The sequence below is a fragment of the Nerophis lumbriciformis genome, linkage group LG08 (assembly GCF_033978685.3).
Source record: "Nerophis lumbriciformis linkage group LG08, RoL_Nlum_v2.1, whole genome shotgun sequence".
NCBI lineage: Eukaryota > Metazoa > Chordata > Actinopteri > Syngnathiformes > Syngnathidae > Nerophis > Nerophis lumbriciformis.
In genome coordinates, this window is record NC_084555.2 from 32752501 (window position 1) to 32770403 (window position 17903).

The following is a 17903-nucleotide window of genomic DNA, read 5'->3' on the forward strand; positions in this document are numbered from 1 at the left end:
TAGATAACATTGGTGTCATTACCTTTTTGTTTGCTGAATTATTGCCTCCGTAAATAAAACTTCGCCATTTATCACATCCAAAGAATCTGTTTGGGCGACGAAAAACGTTGAAAGTTTTCCACTTGTATCGCTAGCAACGGCATTAGACTTGTGTTTTTTTGTCCCAACGTGGTCTTTTACATCGCTAATTCCTCCGTGTCCGATCGAAAAATCTTGTCTGCACAAGGTGCAATTCGCGTAGTTTTCACCCTTTTTGGAACGGATAATTATTCCCGGATAGGCTTTTGAATATTCTTCACGGAATGACTGCAGTTTTCTTTTCGGTTTAAGACTCGTATGCGATTTTTCTCCGGCTGATTCCATGATCGTTCGCTCGTTTGGAAACAATGGCCTCGTGCTTGGCAGCGGTGCTATAAATAGCCTCGCGCATGGCATTCGGAATGGCTCGATAGGAAGTTACGGGAAGCAGTGTCGATTGTCATTGTTGTTACGCGATTTCGTGAATAAAACTTAAAAAAAAAAAAAAAAATTTAATTAATGAAAAACCGTATTTTTTATCACTGCAACCGTAACCCGGAATAGGTTGATGAAAACCGTACTAATTACGGGAAAACCGGAGTAGTTGGCAGGTATGTATTTATATAAATGTGTGTACATATCAGTGACGTGCGGTGAGGTTGATGGCTGGTGAGGCACTGACTTCATCACAGTCAGATTTACAAGCATATGAACCCTAAAGAGTATCTTATTCACCATTTGATTGGCAGCAGTTAACGGGTTATGTTTAAAAACTCATACCAGCATTCTTCCCTGCTTGGCACTCAGCATCAAGTGTTGGAATTGGGGGTTAAATCACCAAAAATGATTCCCGGGCACGGCGCCGCTGCTGCCCACTGCTCCCCTCACCCCCCAGGGGGTGACCAAGGGGATGGGTCAAATGCAGACGACAAATTTCATTACACCTAGTGTGTGTGTGACAATCATTGGTACTTTAACTTAACTTTAACTTTACACATACAAACTGTAGCACACAAAAAAGCACATTTAATAAAAAAAACGTTATTATGGTCTTACCTTTACTTATAAATGAAGTCCACAACTAAAGCCCTCACTTAAACTTTCCACGTGCAAGATTGAATCTATTTAAAAAAGTGTAACCGAGGGTTTATAAATGTCGCCTATACTGTATGAAACTACAAAATAACAAACACGGAGGCTCCAGTTTACACGAGGACCACTTTATTTACCTTCTTTCAAAAACCTCCGCTCCACTACAACATGTCATCACTTCCGCTCTTGGCGCCTTCAAAATAAGAGCTCAAGGCATATCCTGTATAACAGCGCATAACAGGAACTTAACATCACAAAGAGAAAAGCCCATGAAAATAGGTTACAAAAGTTATTTAATAAGAAGCCAAAAAGTGCAAAAACAATAATGTTCGTGTTGGAGGAGTTGTGAATTAGATACACCTGCAGTCTGCAGGTGTACCTAATGTTGTGGCCCTGCAGTCATTCACAACTCCACCAACACAACCATTATTGTTTTTGCACTTTTTGGCTTCTTATGAAATAACTTTTTTAAATAGATTCAATCTTGCACGTGGAAAGTTTAAGTGTGGGCTTTAGTTGATATAACAATTCTACGGCGGGGGTGCAGGAGGCGGGATTACTGGAGCCTCAGCCAGTGCGTCTTTTGCAGCCGTTTTATGATCGCTCAGCACAAGAAATACGTCACACATACAGTTGTTGACAAAATACACTGTACATTATATACCTCAGCTAACTAAACTATGGAAATGTATAATATAGTTCATATAGCAATACGGTCTCACTGCACAGCAGGCCAGCAGTTAGCCGAGTCCGGAATCCATGTTGAGGCACTGAGTGACGTGCCTCAACTGGCTGCTGTTCACCGCACCGTCTCTTCTCAGTATTTGAACGGCAAATGTGAAAATTCAGCGATTTTGAATAAAAATAATCTAAAACTGGTGAAGTTAAATGGAAAATAACTTTATAGTATAATCAATGGATACATATAACAATTTAATTTTTTTTTTTTCTTTTTACATTTTTTTTCTTTCCATGTATATGTACCAGTGACTGCACGTCACTGGTACATATACATACATATATATATATATATATATATATATATATATATATATATATATATAGATGTGCAGGGTTTCCCGCAGCGCTTTGTTGCTAAGGCGGCCGCCTTAGCAACAAAGAGCCACCGCCTAAACTAAGGTCTTAACAAGATCTCCAGCCACACGTGCGCATTTAAAAAACTATCTCTGTCCCCAAGCAAATGCATACACTGAGTGTCATACGCATGCCAAAATACTGGGGGCGCTGTAGCCTCGGCCTTAAGACCATTTTAGCCAATCAGAAACATCCAAAACGTCATTTCCGGAGGCGGCATATAGCAAAAATAGCCGGTCACGGCAAGAAATAATTATATATGTGGACTGACAGAGAAGTAGAGCTACTTTTAAGCATCATTTTTGGAGTTTAAAGTTAACAAAACTCAACAAAGTGTTGACTTGGAAACTTGCCATTCCACGTATGGTGACATTCTTACCCTATTTTGGAACGGTACTGACTTGGAGGGACATCTGAGGAATTTCTTCACCGGAAAGAGGACATCACAAAAACAACTATCAACACTAAACTGAAAGTGATTCGTGGAAAGTACAGACAAGCAGTCGACGCAGGTGGAAGAAGTGGTTACGGTAGAGTTGTTTTGCTGTACTTCCAACTATGCCAGCAGATCTGGGGCGGTTCTCCATCAACTGCATCCATTCAATTTGGAATAGAAACATCAGATATTGACACAAGCTCTCACAGAAGTTGGGATTCTCCATTCACCCTTGACAGCCTGGTCACAGACAAAGATATGCCGAATGATGTACAAGAGCAGCAAGATTCCAATGGGAGCAATCCACAATCTTCTGTGGTGAAAGATACTTCAGGTATGTGGGTGCTAACTTCATTGCTAGGAAGTAATATTGTTAAAAGGCAGATAGATGGGGCATCGAAACATTTTTATATGAACTGCACTGCAATTACAAACGCTCTCAGATGATCACTTTCAACAATGTGGAATCATATTTGTTTGAATATGATCATTGTTTGACAACAGTGTGACAAAAATACTTGCTTTGGAATCAGAAGTCAAGATGGCAAGCATATATTAAAGTTCAGCTGTTTTAGATGTATTTAAATAGGGTTGTATTAAAAATGCTTTGAATAGTTTCTTGTAATGAATAATATTGAGTTAAGTAAAACTGCAGTTGCATTAAATGTTTTTTTTTTCTGTCAAAATTAAAATACCTCAAAGTGTTTTATTGACACACATTGTTTCCCGACGATGTTGAGGGCCATTTGACATGTTGTAAATAACATGTCACTATCTTACACCTGTGCTAAAGTGGGTTTATCCCAAATAATGTATTCATGATTATTGAATGTAATTTTGTAAAAATCCTTATAAAAATGATTTTTTTTTTCACTAGGCAAAACTCAACAGCTACAAGCACGACAGACTAAAACGAAAACTTCCAATGGAGACAAAGTTGCTGAATGCAGTAGAAGAAGATGTCCAGATAAAGAAGAGACTTCTGAACATGATGGAGACATCAGAGAAGCGATCGTCTGACAATTTAGACAAACTAACATCAAATTACTAAGTCAAAATATTGACTTACTAATAATGACATACTTAGTATCTCAGGTGACTAGGACTGTTTTGTGTTTTGTTTATACTTTACGGAAAAAATATCGAGATATATATCGTATATTGCCATTCTGCAAATGGAGCGGAAAACAACCAAAAATTGTAGGCTTCTTTATTTCTCTAATATTTTTATTTATTATAAGATATTGTTATTTGGTTATTTTTTAATAAACAATGTGTTCAATGTAATCACAGTCTGTAGTCTATTGTACCGTATTTTCCGCACTATAAGCCGCACCTAAAAACCACAAATTTTCTCAAAGGCTGACAGTGCGGCTTATAACCCGGTGCGCCTTATATATGGATTAATATTAATATTCATTTTCATAAAGTTTAGGTCTCGCAACTACGGTAAACAGCCGCCATCTTTTTTCCCCGTAGAAGAGGAAGCGCTTCTTTTTCTACGATAAGCAACCGCCAAGGTAAGCACCCGCCCCCACAGAAGAAGAAGCGCGGATATTACGTTTCATTTGATTTGCGTGTTTCTGTAAAGACCACAAAATGGCGCCTACTAAGAGACACGCGTACAACGCAGAATTCAAACTCAAGGCAATAAGTCACGCAGAAGAACACGGAAATAGAGCAGCAGCGGGAGAATTAAACATAAATGAATCAATGGTGCGTAGGTGGAGGAAGCAACAAGATGACCTGCGCGTGGGAACAATGGATGACCGAAGGCGAACACACCTTCACTAAGACAGGGAGACAGCGCCGGACGACATACGCCAACATCTGCCAGTGGATTGTAAATGCCTGGGCGGATATATCGGTCTCAACTGTGGTCCGAGCTTTCCGGAAGGCAGGATTCACAGAACTGCTGGACAACAACAGCGACACTGACTCTGATGACTTCGACGAGACGGAGCCGGCCATTTTGGATGCCGTATTCGCCCAACTTTTTAATTCAGACACCGAAGAAGAAGAATTCGAGGGATTTATGGATGAGGAATAACTTCAGAAAGTGAGCTTTAAATGTTTATTTTGTGTGTTGTGTGACGTTAACGTTCGAGCAACGTTGAGTTATTGATGTTGCTATTGCTCTGCACTATTTTGAGTGTTACTATTTTTGTGATTGCCCATTTGCACATTACATTTTGGGAGTGAACAGAGTTGTTAGAACGCTGGTTTGTAATATATTATTAAAGTTTGACTGACCTATCGGACTGTTTTTTTGACATTCCCTTTAGCGCAGTGTAGGTGCGGCTAATAGGTGAACAAAGTTTTGAAATATGCCATTCATTGAAGGTGCGGCTTATAACCTGGTGCGGCTTATAGTGCGGAAAATACGGTGTGTGTGTGTGTATATATATATATATATATATGTGTGTGTGTATATATACACACACACACACACACACACACATGTTTATATATATATATGTGTGTGTGTGTGTGTGTGTGTGTGTGTGTGTGTGTGTGTGTGTGTGTGTGTGTGTGTGTGTGTGTGTGTGTGTGTGTGTGTGTGTATTAGGGCTGCAAGTAACGATTAATTTGATAATCGATTAATCTGTCGATTATTACTTCGATTAATCGATTAATAATCGGATAAAAGAGACAAATTACATTTCTATCCTTTCCAGTATTTTATTGGAAAAAAACAGCATACTGGCGCCATGTTCTTTCAACTTGCAAAATAAAACAAGAAAATGTTACAAAAATGCACACTTTTGACACCCATGCTGTAGATAATAAAAAATTAAATCTGATAAATCTATCGATAAAAAGCAGAGCCTGGCGACGCATGCGCGTTTATCACAACTCTCTCGCTCTCTCTGTCTCTCCCCCTCCCTCACGAATGCTGCTGCGCGCACAACTTGCTTTGTTTTTAACCTTCTTAACCCTGAACGTACATTGAAAATACATGCAACCATAACTCAAAATGCCGGACATTTGAGGCATTTAAGAAACACCGCCCGGCCAGCCCCGCAAAAGAGGACATGTCCGGTGAAAAGAGGACGTATGGTCAGGACCTAGCCCGGTCGCTGCTAGCATACTAGCAGCGATCAGTTTCACCGGACATGTCCCCTTTTGTTAGCATGCTAGCAGCTAACGGGCTAGGATAGACTGACCATACGTCCTCTTTTCACCGGACATGTCCTCTTTTGCGGAGCTGTCAGGGCGTAGTTTCTTAAATACCTCAAATGTCCAGCATTTTTGAGTATTGTTTACACAACATGCAGTACGCTACTTAATATGTAAATAAATAAATGATAAATGGGTTATACTTGTATAGTGCTTTTCTACCTTCAAGGTACTCAAAGCGCTTTGAGAGTATTACCACATTCACCCATTCACACACACATTCACACACTGATGGCGGGAGCTGCCATGCAAGGCGCTAACCAGCAGCCATCAGGAGCAAGGGGTGAAGTGTCTTGCCCAAGGACACAACAGACGTGACTAGGATGGTAGAAGGTGGGGATTGAACCCCAGTAACCAGCAACACTCCGATTGCTGGCACGGCCACTCTACCAACTTCGCCACGCCGTCCGTGTGGAAACTCGTTCGGTACACCTCCGCACCGAACCGAAACCCCCGTACCGAAACGGTTCGATACAAATACACGTACCGTTCCACCCCTATTATTAGGGCCCGCAATGGCCCATTGCAAAAGGACTCCCGAAGGGACCTATTGTTATTCGTTCTTTATTCTTCCGCCGCCACAACAAACTGTAATTTGACCCACTTAACATGCTTCAAAACTCACCATATTTGACCCACACATCAGGACCTGCGAAAATTACCTTTTTTTTAAAAAACCGAACCCCAAAACTCAAAATTGCGCTCTAGCGCCCCCTAGGGAAAAAAAAAATAGACTGCCTATATCTCCCACTAGGAAGATCAGACAGACATGAAACAAAAACCTTTATGTAGGTCTGACTCAGACCTAGTTTTCATAATTGTATATCATCGGGCAGAAATCAACAGGAAGTTGGCAATTCCCCCTTCAAGACAAAAAAGTACTAAAAACAGTCACTTTTGCCTCTTTAAGCTGTAATTTGACCCCCTTAACATGCTTCAAAACTCACCAAACTGAACACACACATCAGGACTGGCAAAAATTGCCATCTAATAAAAAAACCTAACCCCAAATTTAAAAATTGCGCTCTAGAGCAATTTTTGAATGAAACGGAGAAAAACGTGCTCCTCGGAAGAAAAAAATGACAAAACTGCCCGTAACTCACACTGGGAAGGTCGGAGAGACATGAAACAAAAACCTATATGTAGGTCTCACTTAGACCTACATTTCATAAATTGACAACCCCCAGCAAAAATCAACAGGAAGTTTGCTATTCCCCCTTCAAAACAATGTTTTTGTAAAAACCGGTCACCTTCCTTCAAAATCTATCTCCTCTGAGCGCGTTTGTCGTTTCGCCTTCAAACTAACACAGGTGAGAGATAAAACCCTTGTGATTAAAAGTATAGATGGGATTTTTAATACCTGCTCCGGTTTTGATTTTATGACCCTTCAAAGACCCGCTGCGCTGATGCTGCTGCGGTGCTGTTTTTTTAAGATGGCTGCTCAAAGGCAGGAATTACCAACATGCCCAGACAATGCAGACAAGGTAGGTACACTAGACAAAAGTCTTGGGACACTTCAGACTAAAAGTAGACAAAAGTATTGGGACACTTAGGACTAGCACCTGCCAAATACGCGGGCCCGACCAACGCTGCTTGCAGCTTTAATTTTGATTATTGTTTCTCAGCTGTTTGTAAATGTTGCCGTTTATAAATAAAGGTAAAACTTTTTTCTTTTTTTTAAACGTAGCCTCAGTGCATGCGCATAGCATAGATCCAACGAATCGATGACTAAATTAATCGCCAACTATTTTTATAATCGATTTTAATCGATTAGTTGTTGCAGCCCTAGTATACATATATATATATATATATACACACACACACACATACATATATATATACGTATATGTATGTGTGTGTGTGTGTGTGTGTGTGTGTGTGTGTGTGTGTATATGTACATATACACACACACACACACACACACACACACACACACACACACACACACACACACATATATATATATATATATATATATATATATATATATATATATATATATATATATATATATATATATATATATATATATATATATATATATATATATATATATATGTATGTGTGGGAAAAAAATCACAAGACTACTTCATCTCTACAGGCCTGTTTCATGAGGGGTTCCCTCAATCATCTGATGATTGAGGGAACCCCTCATGAAACAGGCCTGTAGAGATGAAGTAGTCTTGTGATTTTTTTCCCACACATACATATATTGCGCTCTACTACGGTATCGAGCACTATTTTTTGGATAACCTTATTAAGACATATATATATATATATATATATATATATATATATATATATATATATATATATATATGTGTGTGTGTGTATATGTATATATATATATACACACACACACACACACACACACACACACACACACATATATGTATATATATATATATATATATATGTGTGTGTGTATATATATATATATATATACATATACACACACATATATATATATATATTTATATCAATATATATATATATATATATATATATATATATATATATCAGTGACGTGCGGTCACTAGAGGCAGGTGAGGCGGGGCCTCACCTGCCATCATGGAAAGAAAAAAAATGTAAAAAGAAAAAAAATCTATTAAATTGTTATATGTATTCAGTGATTATACTATAAAGTTATTTTCCATTTAACTTCACCAGTTCTAGATTATTTTTATTCAAAATCGCTGAATTTTCACATTTGCCGTTCAAATACTGAGAAGAGACGGTGCGGTGAACAGCAGCCAGTTGAGGCACGTCACTGCGTTGTGCCTCAACATGGATTGCGGACTCGGCTAACTGCTGGCCTGCTGTGCAGTGAGACCGTATTGCTATATGAATTATATTATACATTTCCATAGCTTAGTTAGCTGAGGTATATAATGTACAGTGTATTTTGTCAACAACTGTATGTGTGTAAAGTATTTCTTGTGCTGAGCAATCATAAAACTGCTGCGAAGACGCACTGGCTGAGGCTCGCGTAATCCCGCCTCCTGGTGCCGGTTAATGCACCCCCCGCCGCAGAACGCACCCCCCGACGGGAGCGCCACACCAACCAAAGGCCACACCCAAACCCTCCACGTGCAAGACCGAATCCACCCAAAAAAAGTCACTTAACAAGAAGCCAAAAAGTGCAAAAACATCAATGCTCGCGCCGGAGGAGCCGTGAACGACTGCAGGGACACAACATTAGGTACACCTGCAGACTGCAGCATGGATTTCATATTTCATTCATTCACAACTCCTCCAACACAAACACCACTGTCCCCGCACTTATAAGTAAAGGTAAGACCATAATAACATTTTTTTTTTATTAAATGTGATTTTTTGTGTGCTACAGTTTGTATGTGTAAAGTTAAAGTTAAGTTAAAGTACCAATGATTGTCACACACACACTAGGTGTGGTGAAATTTGTCCTCTGCATTTGACCCATCCCCTTGATCAACTCTGGGAGGTGAGGGGAGCAGTGGGCAGCAGCGGCGCCGCGCCCGGGAATCATTTTTGGTGATTTAACCCCCAATTCCAAGCCTTGATGCTGAGTGCCAAGCAGGGAAGAATGCTGGTATGAGCTTTCAAACATAACCCGTTAACTGCTGCCAATCAAATGGTGAATAAGATACTCTTTAGGGTTCATATGTTTGTAAATCTGACTGTGATGAAGTCAGTGCCTCACCAGCCATGAACCTCACCGCACGTCACTGATATATATATACACACATATATATATATATATATATATATATATATATATATATATATATATATATAGCGCTTTTGTCAAGAGACTCATAGCGCTTAACATAGTGAAACCAATTATCTACATCTTTAAGCTATATTCAAACCAGTGTAGGTGGCACTGGGAGCAGGTGGGTAAAGTGTCTTGTTCAAGTAGACAACGGCAGTGACTGGCAGAAGCGGGGATCAAACCTGGAACCCTCAAGTTGCTGGCATGGCCGCGCTACCAACCGAGCCACGCCGCCCACAACTCAAATAATTGTGTTATTTGAGTTGTGTACAAAATCTGAAAACAACTCACATAATACAATTAAGTTTATTTACAATGCACACCTTTCCACAACTCCTGCTCTTGAGCGTGCTGTACAAGCCAAAAAGGTACCGTTGTTTGTGTTTTGTACACAAAACTTTGCGGCGGCCGACTGACAACAGCTTACCCTCTTTCAAAAAGAGGATTTGAAGGTAGCAGGTTTATCGTGGGTTTCAATATATTATTGTTCAGAAGTGCCTAATCAAGTGACTTGTAAGCATAGCGTTTGTAATAAGGAAATCATTCCATCACAGTTCTCAGTGACTGCAATTATTGAAACACTGGAGGCTATCATGACAAACCACTTGACCTTTCCCTTCATTTACCTCTTGTAAACACAGCTTTGAATGCAGGACAGGAGAAGAAGAAAGGATCAATTTCCCTACTTGTTCACACAAATGTCACATAGTGCACTAGGCGATCTCTGCCCTTCCACAGAAATCAATTTGTCTGCAACTGCTCCATCAGAGTAAAGCCATCAAAAGAGCTCTGTTCGAGTGGCCTCAGCCAGCCTACTGACGGGGACAATAACAGGAAGTGGATGTGACTATTGGCAGACTACGAGTCATATCAGTACAGCCCTGGCCTTAAATAAATGTGTCACTAAGTGTGGTGATCAACACACCTTTTACTGCCTTTCTGTGCACTTCCATCAATGAGCAAAAAGGTTTATTTTTACTCTGTGTTTTTGTTTATTGTAGTGAGGTTGTGGTGCTTGTATCCCACAGACGCTGGTGGAAATATCTTGGAGGTGGTTTTGAGGAGAAAAAAAACACACGGCGCAATTTAAACTCCAAGCTTTTGGATCCCTTTGGCGTGTCGGTGTGTACACTATGTCACTAGCGCACACATTGGGAAACTTCACACAAATAAACCGGAGCGCGTGCGCCACAGCCGAAAAAGCAACACATGCACAAGAGCGGCTCTGGAGCCACAACAGAGCGCTGCTGTTTTAATGGGAGCGACCTGTTGCTCCTGCGGCCTGTGTGGAAAAGCTGGGTTGCTGCCAACACTGCAGCCAGCAGCCACTGAATGAACCCAGTACCCTGACAGCGGGTCACATGGTCCTCAGGCTTCTGGGCCGTCATCGCCCGCCTGCCTGCTTGCCTTACTGTTACTGCGGCGTTCAATCATTCATCATTCTGGCTCCAAGCTCTGGGGCCGACTCATTCAATGCAAATCAGCGCCATGAACTGAAGATCCCACAGACACACACAGACACACAGACACACACACACACACATCTGTGACAGTAAAGAGTGTTTATGGCAGGAAGAAGAAATTCAGACCAACAACACCACACCACTTCCTCCATCACAGATCGATGGTTGTAAGCTTGTTTGTGCTCTATTTTCTGCTCCTGCAGGGGTGAGCAAGGGTCAGTGGCTGGTTTACGGTTACAAAACCTATACACTTTTTCTCAAGTATTTACAACATTTGACATGAGCACATCCATCATGGACAGTCGGCAATGGGAAAGGGTTCCTAAAGCGGCACCTGTGATGATTTAGTCAACTAGAGAGTGAAGTTCCTCATTCAAGTTTCCTGTAAATACTTTACTAATGATAACAAAGTTGTTAGTCCAGCGGATGTTCAACCACAGAACCTTTAACGTTATATAATTTAGAGTTTGAGCATATTTTACGCATATGTGAGGATTCAGCTCAGTGAATATATAAAAGACTAAAGTGTAAGTGTGTTTTTTTTATATATTTGTGACACCACTACAGAAGGGTACCAATGACGACAAAGAAGATAACAATTAAGGAACCAAAGAATTGTATATATATGTAGCGGAATGTTATATTTTATGAGAGTTTGCATGTCTTAAAGTTGGACAACCTGCCTTTATCAATCTTATCTATCCACTGTAATGCATCATTTAAGCTGTATTATAGGGCTTAAAAGTGTGACGTGGAAACGAATTGCATTATTGGTCTTGCTGGACTCTGAATTGTTTATGTGACTACTGTGATCTTTTTTCCTGGTGCGCAATACGGATGTTAGTGTTTTTTATTTTTATTTTATCTTTTATTTATACATATTAGTGCGCAACATGTAGTATTTATTACTATTTTTTTGTTTTTCATTACATTTTACTTCTGCTCCTGTATGTAAAAACCTGCACTGCAACAACGTATGTAAATAAAAATCTATCCTATCCTATTTACATTTATACAAGACTCTGTGCTTAAGTTCTGTTTTATTCTTTAACAAGTTCAAAACATGGCGTAAACGTGCGGCATCATTAAGTGCCACAATCGTTGTCATGATCGCTTCAGGGGAAAAAAGGACTTGGTGAGATTTTTCTCCTTCCCAGTTACAAACAACATACAGTATGTGGGGAAAAAAGCAATGCCCCTATTCATAGATCAATAACTGAGGAGACTTTAAATATTTCCCACAATAATGCACAGTGTATTTGAAATAAATTTAGTTTGAAACAAATTTTGACAGGAGACACTACACGGTACAAAGTCCTGTTGACTTACCTCTGGAAGGACGACCGTCTTCCCTATCTAATGTAAAATTCAGAGGTCTTCCTCACACCCAAAGTTGGTTTGTCAGTGAACCTTTACCGACTTGGCTTTTCGAAATGTTTCGCCTAGATACAAGACCCGTTCGGAAGCTTGCTCAAATTTTGTCTATTGGGATATGCTCATATGGATCGATTACACCAATTTTACTTATTTTTTTAAGGTGGCGATAGCCTTTGGAATATGGTCCAGTTTGTTTCGGTACAGTGGTTTGATTTTTTTTTTTTTTCGTACAATCCATTTTAATCCAGTTTGTTGCTCTCTCTCACAATTAGGGATGGGAGTTGATACATTTTTTACAGTTCAGATTCCACTTTCGATTCTGCTTAATGATTCAGTTCCTTAACGGTTCTGTTATTTATTTTTATTGGGGGAAAAAAGAGAAAAAAAGAGTGGATTTTATCATCAATTTAGTTTAGTTTAGAGGTTACATGACCTTACAAAGCCTATGGTGATGTCCCAAGAGGCACATACATAGCATAAAAGAAATAATACTTATTTGTAAATAAATAAGAATATAATATTCTTCTGTAGAATTTAATCATGTGCAAATTACAAAAGAATGTAACATTTAGTAACATGTGATATTAACTTTTTACATGCAAAATGAGATGTGTCAAGCCTTTATTGGTTGTAATTCTGATGGTTATTAACCTGACTCTCGCCAGATCCTTGTAGTTCTCTGAGCTCCACACAAGGATCTGGGACTTCTCAATAGGAGATGTATTTCAGAAGGCGGGGCCTTGTAAAAAATATATTTGTATGTGATTGGATAAACCACTTGTCCGTTATCTTGAATGACGTGCTACTTCAACAACTCACATCGAAATCAACCCGTGACGCTGATGAGAGTGACGCTGGGAAATCCAAAACAGAACGCGACATATTGGATAACGACAGAGCGAAAAGTTAGAGAAGTTTTACTGAAACAACGCAGCAATATCAGTAGACGATCAATGTCGTTTGTGCAAAGAAAATATGCAGAATCAATGTCAGCAAACGACTCCTCGCTGCGTGCCACCATTGTTGTTGCGTCGGCGCTACGTCACATTTATGAAATCGCGCCCTGCGATCCTGATTGGTTCATTATTTTTTGCTATCTTGAAGGAGTTTGCAATGCCCTCGAGCCCAGATCCTTGTGTGGAGCTCAGCTAACTACAAGGATCTGGCGAGAGTCAGGTTAGATGATTATGGCTTAGAGTTTATGATAACTTTGAATTTAAAATCTCAGAAAATGTAAGGTTGCAGGTAATGAGTTAATAACACAAATTAGTTTCACATTTGAAGTTAATTGCTGACATGAATGGACGTTTACACCATATTCTAATTTATTTAGTTTCACCTTTATAATAAAATGACTGAGACTATCTGGTTGCAGGAAAACTTGCAACTTGTCTCTGACTACAACTGAACATTCATCTATCGAAAATGCTAACTTTTGACCACAAACTTAGTCGCTGCTCTGTGACATTTGTCTAGCGGCAGACGTGAACTGGGGCGAGTACTGCCCGCCTCGGAGCCAGTCAGAACTTGTCTCTCGTCATGCTCATCTAAATGAGAAGGCAGTCATTTCAATTTAACAAATAATAGCACTAACAGGAGGCGTTATTTATTACCTGTTGCATTGAAATGACGTGCTACCGTTACTGCTGCTGGGATGAGATTGGTGCGGTTCAAAAACCGGTCTTCAATTCCCATCCCTACTCACAATACAGCTGGTTGAGTACAGCCATGTAAACAAAATCTTTGTCCAGCAACAATGGCTATCCAGCCCTACAATGCATTGCAAAATCACATGCCCTTTAGCCTTATAAAGTGCTTAACATATGTTGTACACTTGAGACACAATAACACGTAAACATTGTCTGTCTAGTATATAATGTTTTGCTTTTTATAGGAACAGTTTGAAAACATTCTTTCATGTTTTCCTATGGGGTTTGTTTCTGAAATATTTTGGAGGTGGGCCAGACAGTGGTTGAAATGAGAGATTCTGCTATATAGACAGATGTTAACAAGTCCACAGCTATAGTGCACATTAAACTACAAACACATCAGTCTGGAGTGTTCAGATGAGCTACCAATTAGGCACTTTAAAAATCTAACAATGCTTCTTTAATCCTAACCTGATTATGAATGTGACTAGATCAATTAAATACTGTTATCAGCATCTCTGGCTGAAATGTTTTCAGTGTGCCGTCACAAACTAGACACGTACGCTCATGTGACGCCAACAGTGGGCGGCCATTCTGAGAAATGTATCCTTCTCAGTGATAAGGTCTTAACTCCTGTGGCGCAAAAGGGGCACAATACGTCTGACTGTGCACAGGGACAAAATTTCCACCAGCATTCCACAGATTCTGCATGCGCCTGATGGCACATTTGCGTCAGAGGGGCAGCAAAGGGATTGGGTGGGAGGCGGCTGGTATTTTCTAAATAGAACAGGCAGCGCCAAACAGTCACCGGCAGCATCATTATGCCAGTGTGTTGTGTCTTGGGCTGGTCACATGTCATGTCCCCATGCGTACACACACACACACACACACACACACACACACACACACACACACACACACACACACAGTGGACAGACGTAGTCTCATGACCGACAAAAACATTTTTGACACTAAAGGCGTAAAAGGGTACAACATGCCTGGGGATGTTGTACTCTGAAAAGTCATTGAGGCTCTGGATCAGGCTATTTAAAATGTTGATGCTGCCACAAACATATCCTTAATATTACTGATGTATGGACCAATAAAGTTACAGTGCAGTGCATGTAGATGTTGTCCTTAAACCATACCAAACCGCTTGATAACAAACATATGCCAACATAAACAATGTCAGGGTTAAAACACATGTTACAGGGTAATATATGATCAATTTTGCTACATTTACACAAAGGTAACACACTTTAAACATTACATGACTGCTATAAACAATAACAATACTATTCACTGAGATGGCTACAGGTATGGCCTCAAGCACTGAAATAAACCTTAGTAATGCAGAATAAAAACACCTTTTGGAACCTTTGAACGCCACATGAGCCTTTTTCAAGAATTCCAGGCACCTGCGGTGAGTCCTTACGGTAAACACTTCCTATAACTAACATAATGAAGCAAATAAAACCGTCAAAGCCAGTTTGGACAACAAGATGAGTGCTAGTGCGCTGTTAATTATAATTCACAAGCAAAAAACACATTGTTCCCTTAAAAGTGAGTGTTAAAGCAGAGCAGTAAGAAGCTAGGAGAGCTAGGTGTGAAATGGCTGTATAACGCGTAAGCAGTGTTCATAACAATGAATGGGCTGCTCTCTCGTTGAGCTCATTAGTTTCCCCCATTAAAGTACAACAGGGCACCGCTAAATGTTACAAGTTAGTGGGCCTGAGGGTTGTGTCTCCAAAAAGTGCTCATTGTCAGAAAGCGAACATCTGAGATCGAGACGTTCACTGTTGCTTGTGAAAAGTACAACACTACGGTCGGGTTAACTTTCAAAACTGGCACGTCACCGTGACTTCAATGTAACTTTTACAGCTAACGGGAGTCGGGAAAAGTAGCTCAACACATACAGCCTTGCATTTAGCGACAGAAAGGATTTGGGGCCTAGCAGGGCAGCTTGGGTGAGAATAACCGCATCCCATGTAAGTACAATGGGGACATACCCTGACTAGCTGTCGACCTCTTGTAGTTAACCATGCGAAGGAAACGCGGGCATTTACCTGGACAGGAATTCAACAATGTGTCCGTCTCATTCTAGTGAGCTGTTTCGGCGGGATATTAAGTTGATAAGTCCTTCAACAATCTGGACAAAAGTGCTCTCATTTACTCCGTTTCTCTTGCTTTTCTTCCACTACACCTCCCAAACGCACTGTCTGCAATGCCTCTGTGGCAGCCTGCTCTCCCGGGTCCTAAAGCCTACATCACCTCAAACAAAACAGTGCAAGAGGTCCCATTGAAAAAGTCCTGCTGTGTTGTGTTAGGGCTTCTTATGTGTGGACTTCACACAATTTGCTCCATAATGACCTTCTTTGTAAAGAATGAAGGATTGTTCTTCTTTCCAACACACAAGAGCAACATACCAAATCTCAGTAGGAGGGTATTTTTTTAGTTAATATAATTTTTGCAACTTGTTTTAATGCCCTCTGGTTTGTCCAACATATGCAATTGAAACAAATAAAACAAATGAAAATGAAAAATGCTGCAAATACCCCCCAAAAAAACCCACACAAACTGCACCGTAACTGCACGAGAGAAATGGCGCAAGTTCAGACTTTTCTCGGGGTACCTTTCTTCTTCTTCTTCTGATTGTCCCACACACACTAGGTGCGGTGAAATTTGTCCTCTGCATTTGACCCATCCCCTTGGTCACCCCCTGGGGGGTGAGGGGAGCAGTGGGCAGCAGCGATTCCGCGCCCAGGAATCATTTTTGGTGATTTAACCCCCAATTCCAACCCTTGATGCTGAGTGCCAAGCAGGGAGGTAATGGTCTCAGGGCGGACACTCTAACCACTATGCCAGTGGTTCTCAAATGGGGGTACGCGTACCCCTGGGGGTAATTGAAGGTATGCCAAGGGATACGTGAGATTTTGTTTTAAATATTCTAAAAATAGCAACAATTCAAAAATCCTTTATAAATATATTTATTGACAACAAAATGCAACAAAGGACAGCACGGTGGAAGAGGGGTTAGTGCATCTGCCTCACAATACGAAGGTCCTGAGTAGTCTTGGGTTCAATCCCGGGCTTGGGATCTTTCTGTGTGGAGTTTGCATGTCCTCCCCGTGACTGCGTGGGTTCCCTCCGGGTACTCCAGCTTCCTCCCACCTCCAAAGACATGCACCTGGGGATAAGCTGATTGGCAACACAAAATTGGCCCTAGAGTGTGAATGTGAGTGTGAATGTTGTCTGTCTATCTGTGTTGGCCCTGGGATGAGGTGGCGACTTGTCCAGGGTGTACCCCGCCTTCCGCCCAATTGTAGCTGAGATAGGCTCCAGCGCCCCCCGCCATCCCAAAAGGGAATACGTGGTAGGAAATGGATGGATGGATGGAAATGCAACAATGCCGTATTCAGTGTTGACAGCTACATCTTTTGTGGACATGTTCCATAAATATTGATGTTAAAGATTTATTTTTTTGTGAAGAAATGTTTATAATTAAGTTCATGAATCCAGATGGATCTCTATTACAATCCCCAAAGAGGGCACTTTAAGTTGATGATTACTTCTATGTGTAGAAATCTTTATTTATAATTGAATCACTTGTTTATTTTTCAACAATTTTTAGTTATTTTTATATATTTTTTTCCAAATAGTTCAAGAAAGACCACTACAAATGAGCAATATTTTGCACTGTTATACAATTTAATAAATCAGAAACTGATGACATAGTGCTGTATTTTACTTCTTTATTTTTATTTTTTCAACCAAAAATGCTTTGCTCTGATTAGGGGTTACTTGAATTAAAAAAATGTTCACAGGGGGTACATCACTGA

General features: G+C 40.3%; 1 protein-coding gene across 1 annotated transcript in view; it reads right to left on the reverse strand.

The window, feature by feature from the left end:
- Positions 1-16318, reverse strand: part of akt1 (v-akt murine thymoma viral oncogene homolog 1) — a 99320-nt gene extending 83002 nt beyond the window's left edge. Inside the window, exon 1 of the mRNA XM_061968705.2 lies at positions 16131-16318. The gene's annotated coding sequence lies outside the window, so the exon portion shown is untranslated. The remainder of the gene's footprint in view (positions 1-16130) is intronic.
- Between the last annotated feature and the right edge of the window lie 1585 nt (positions 16319-17903).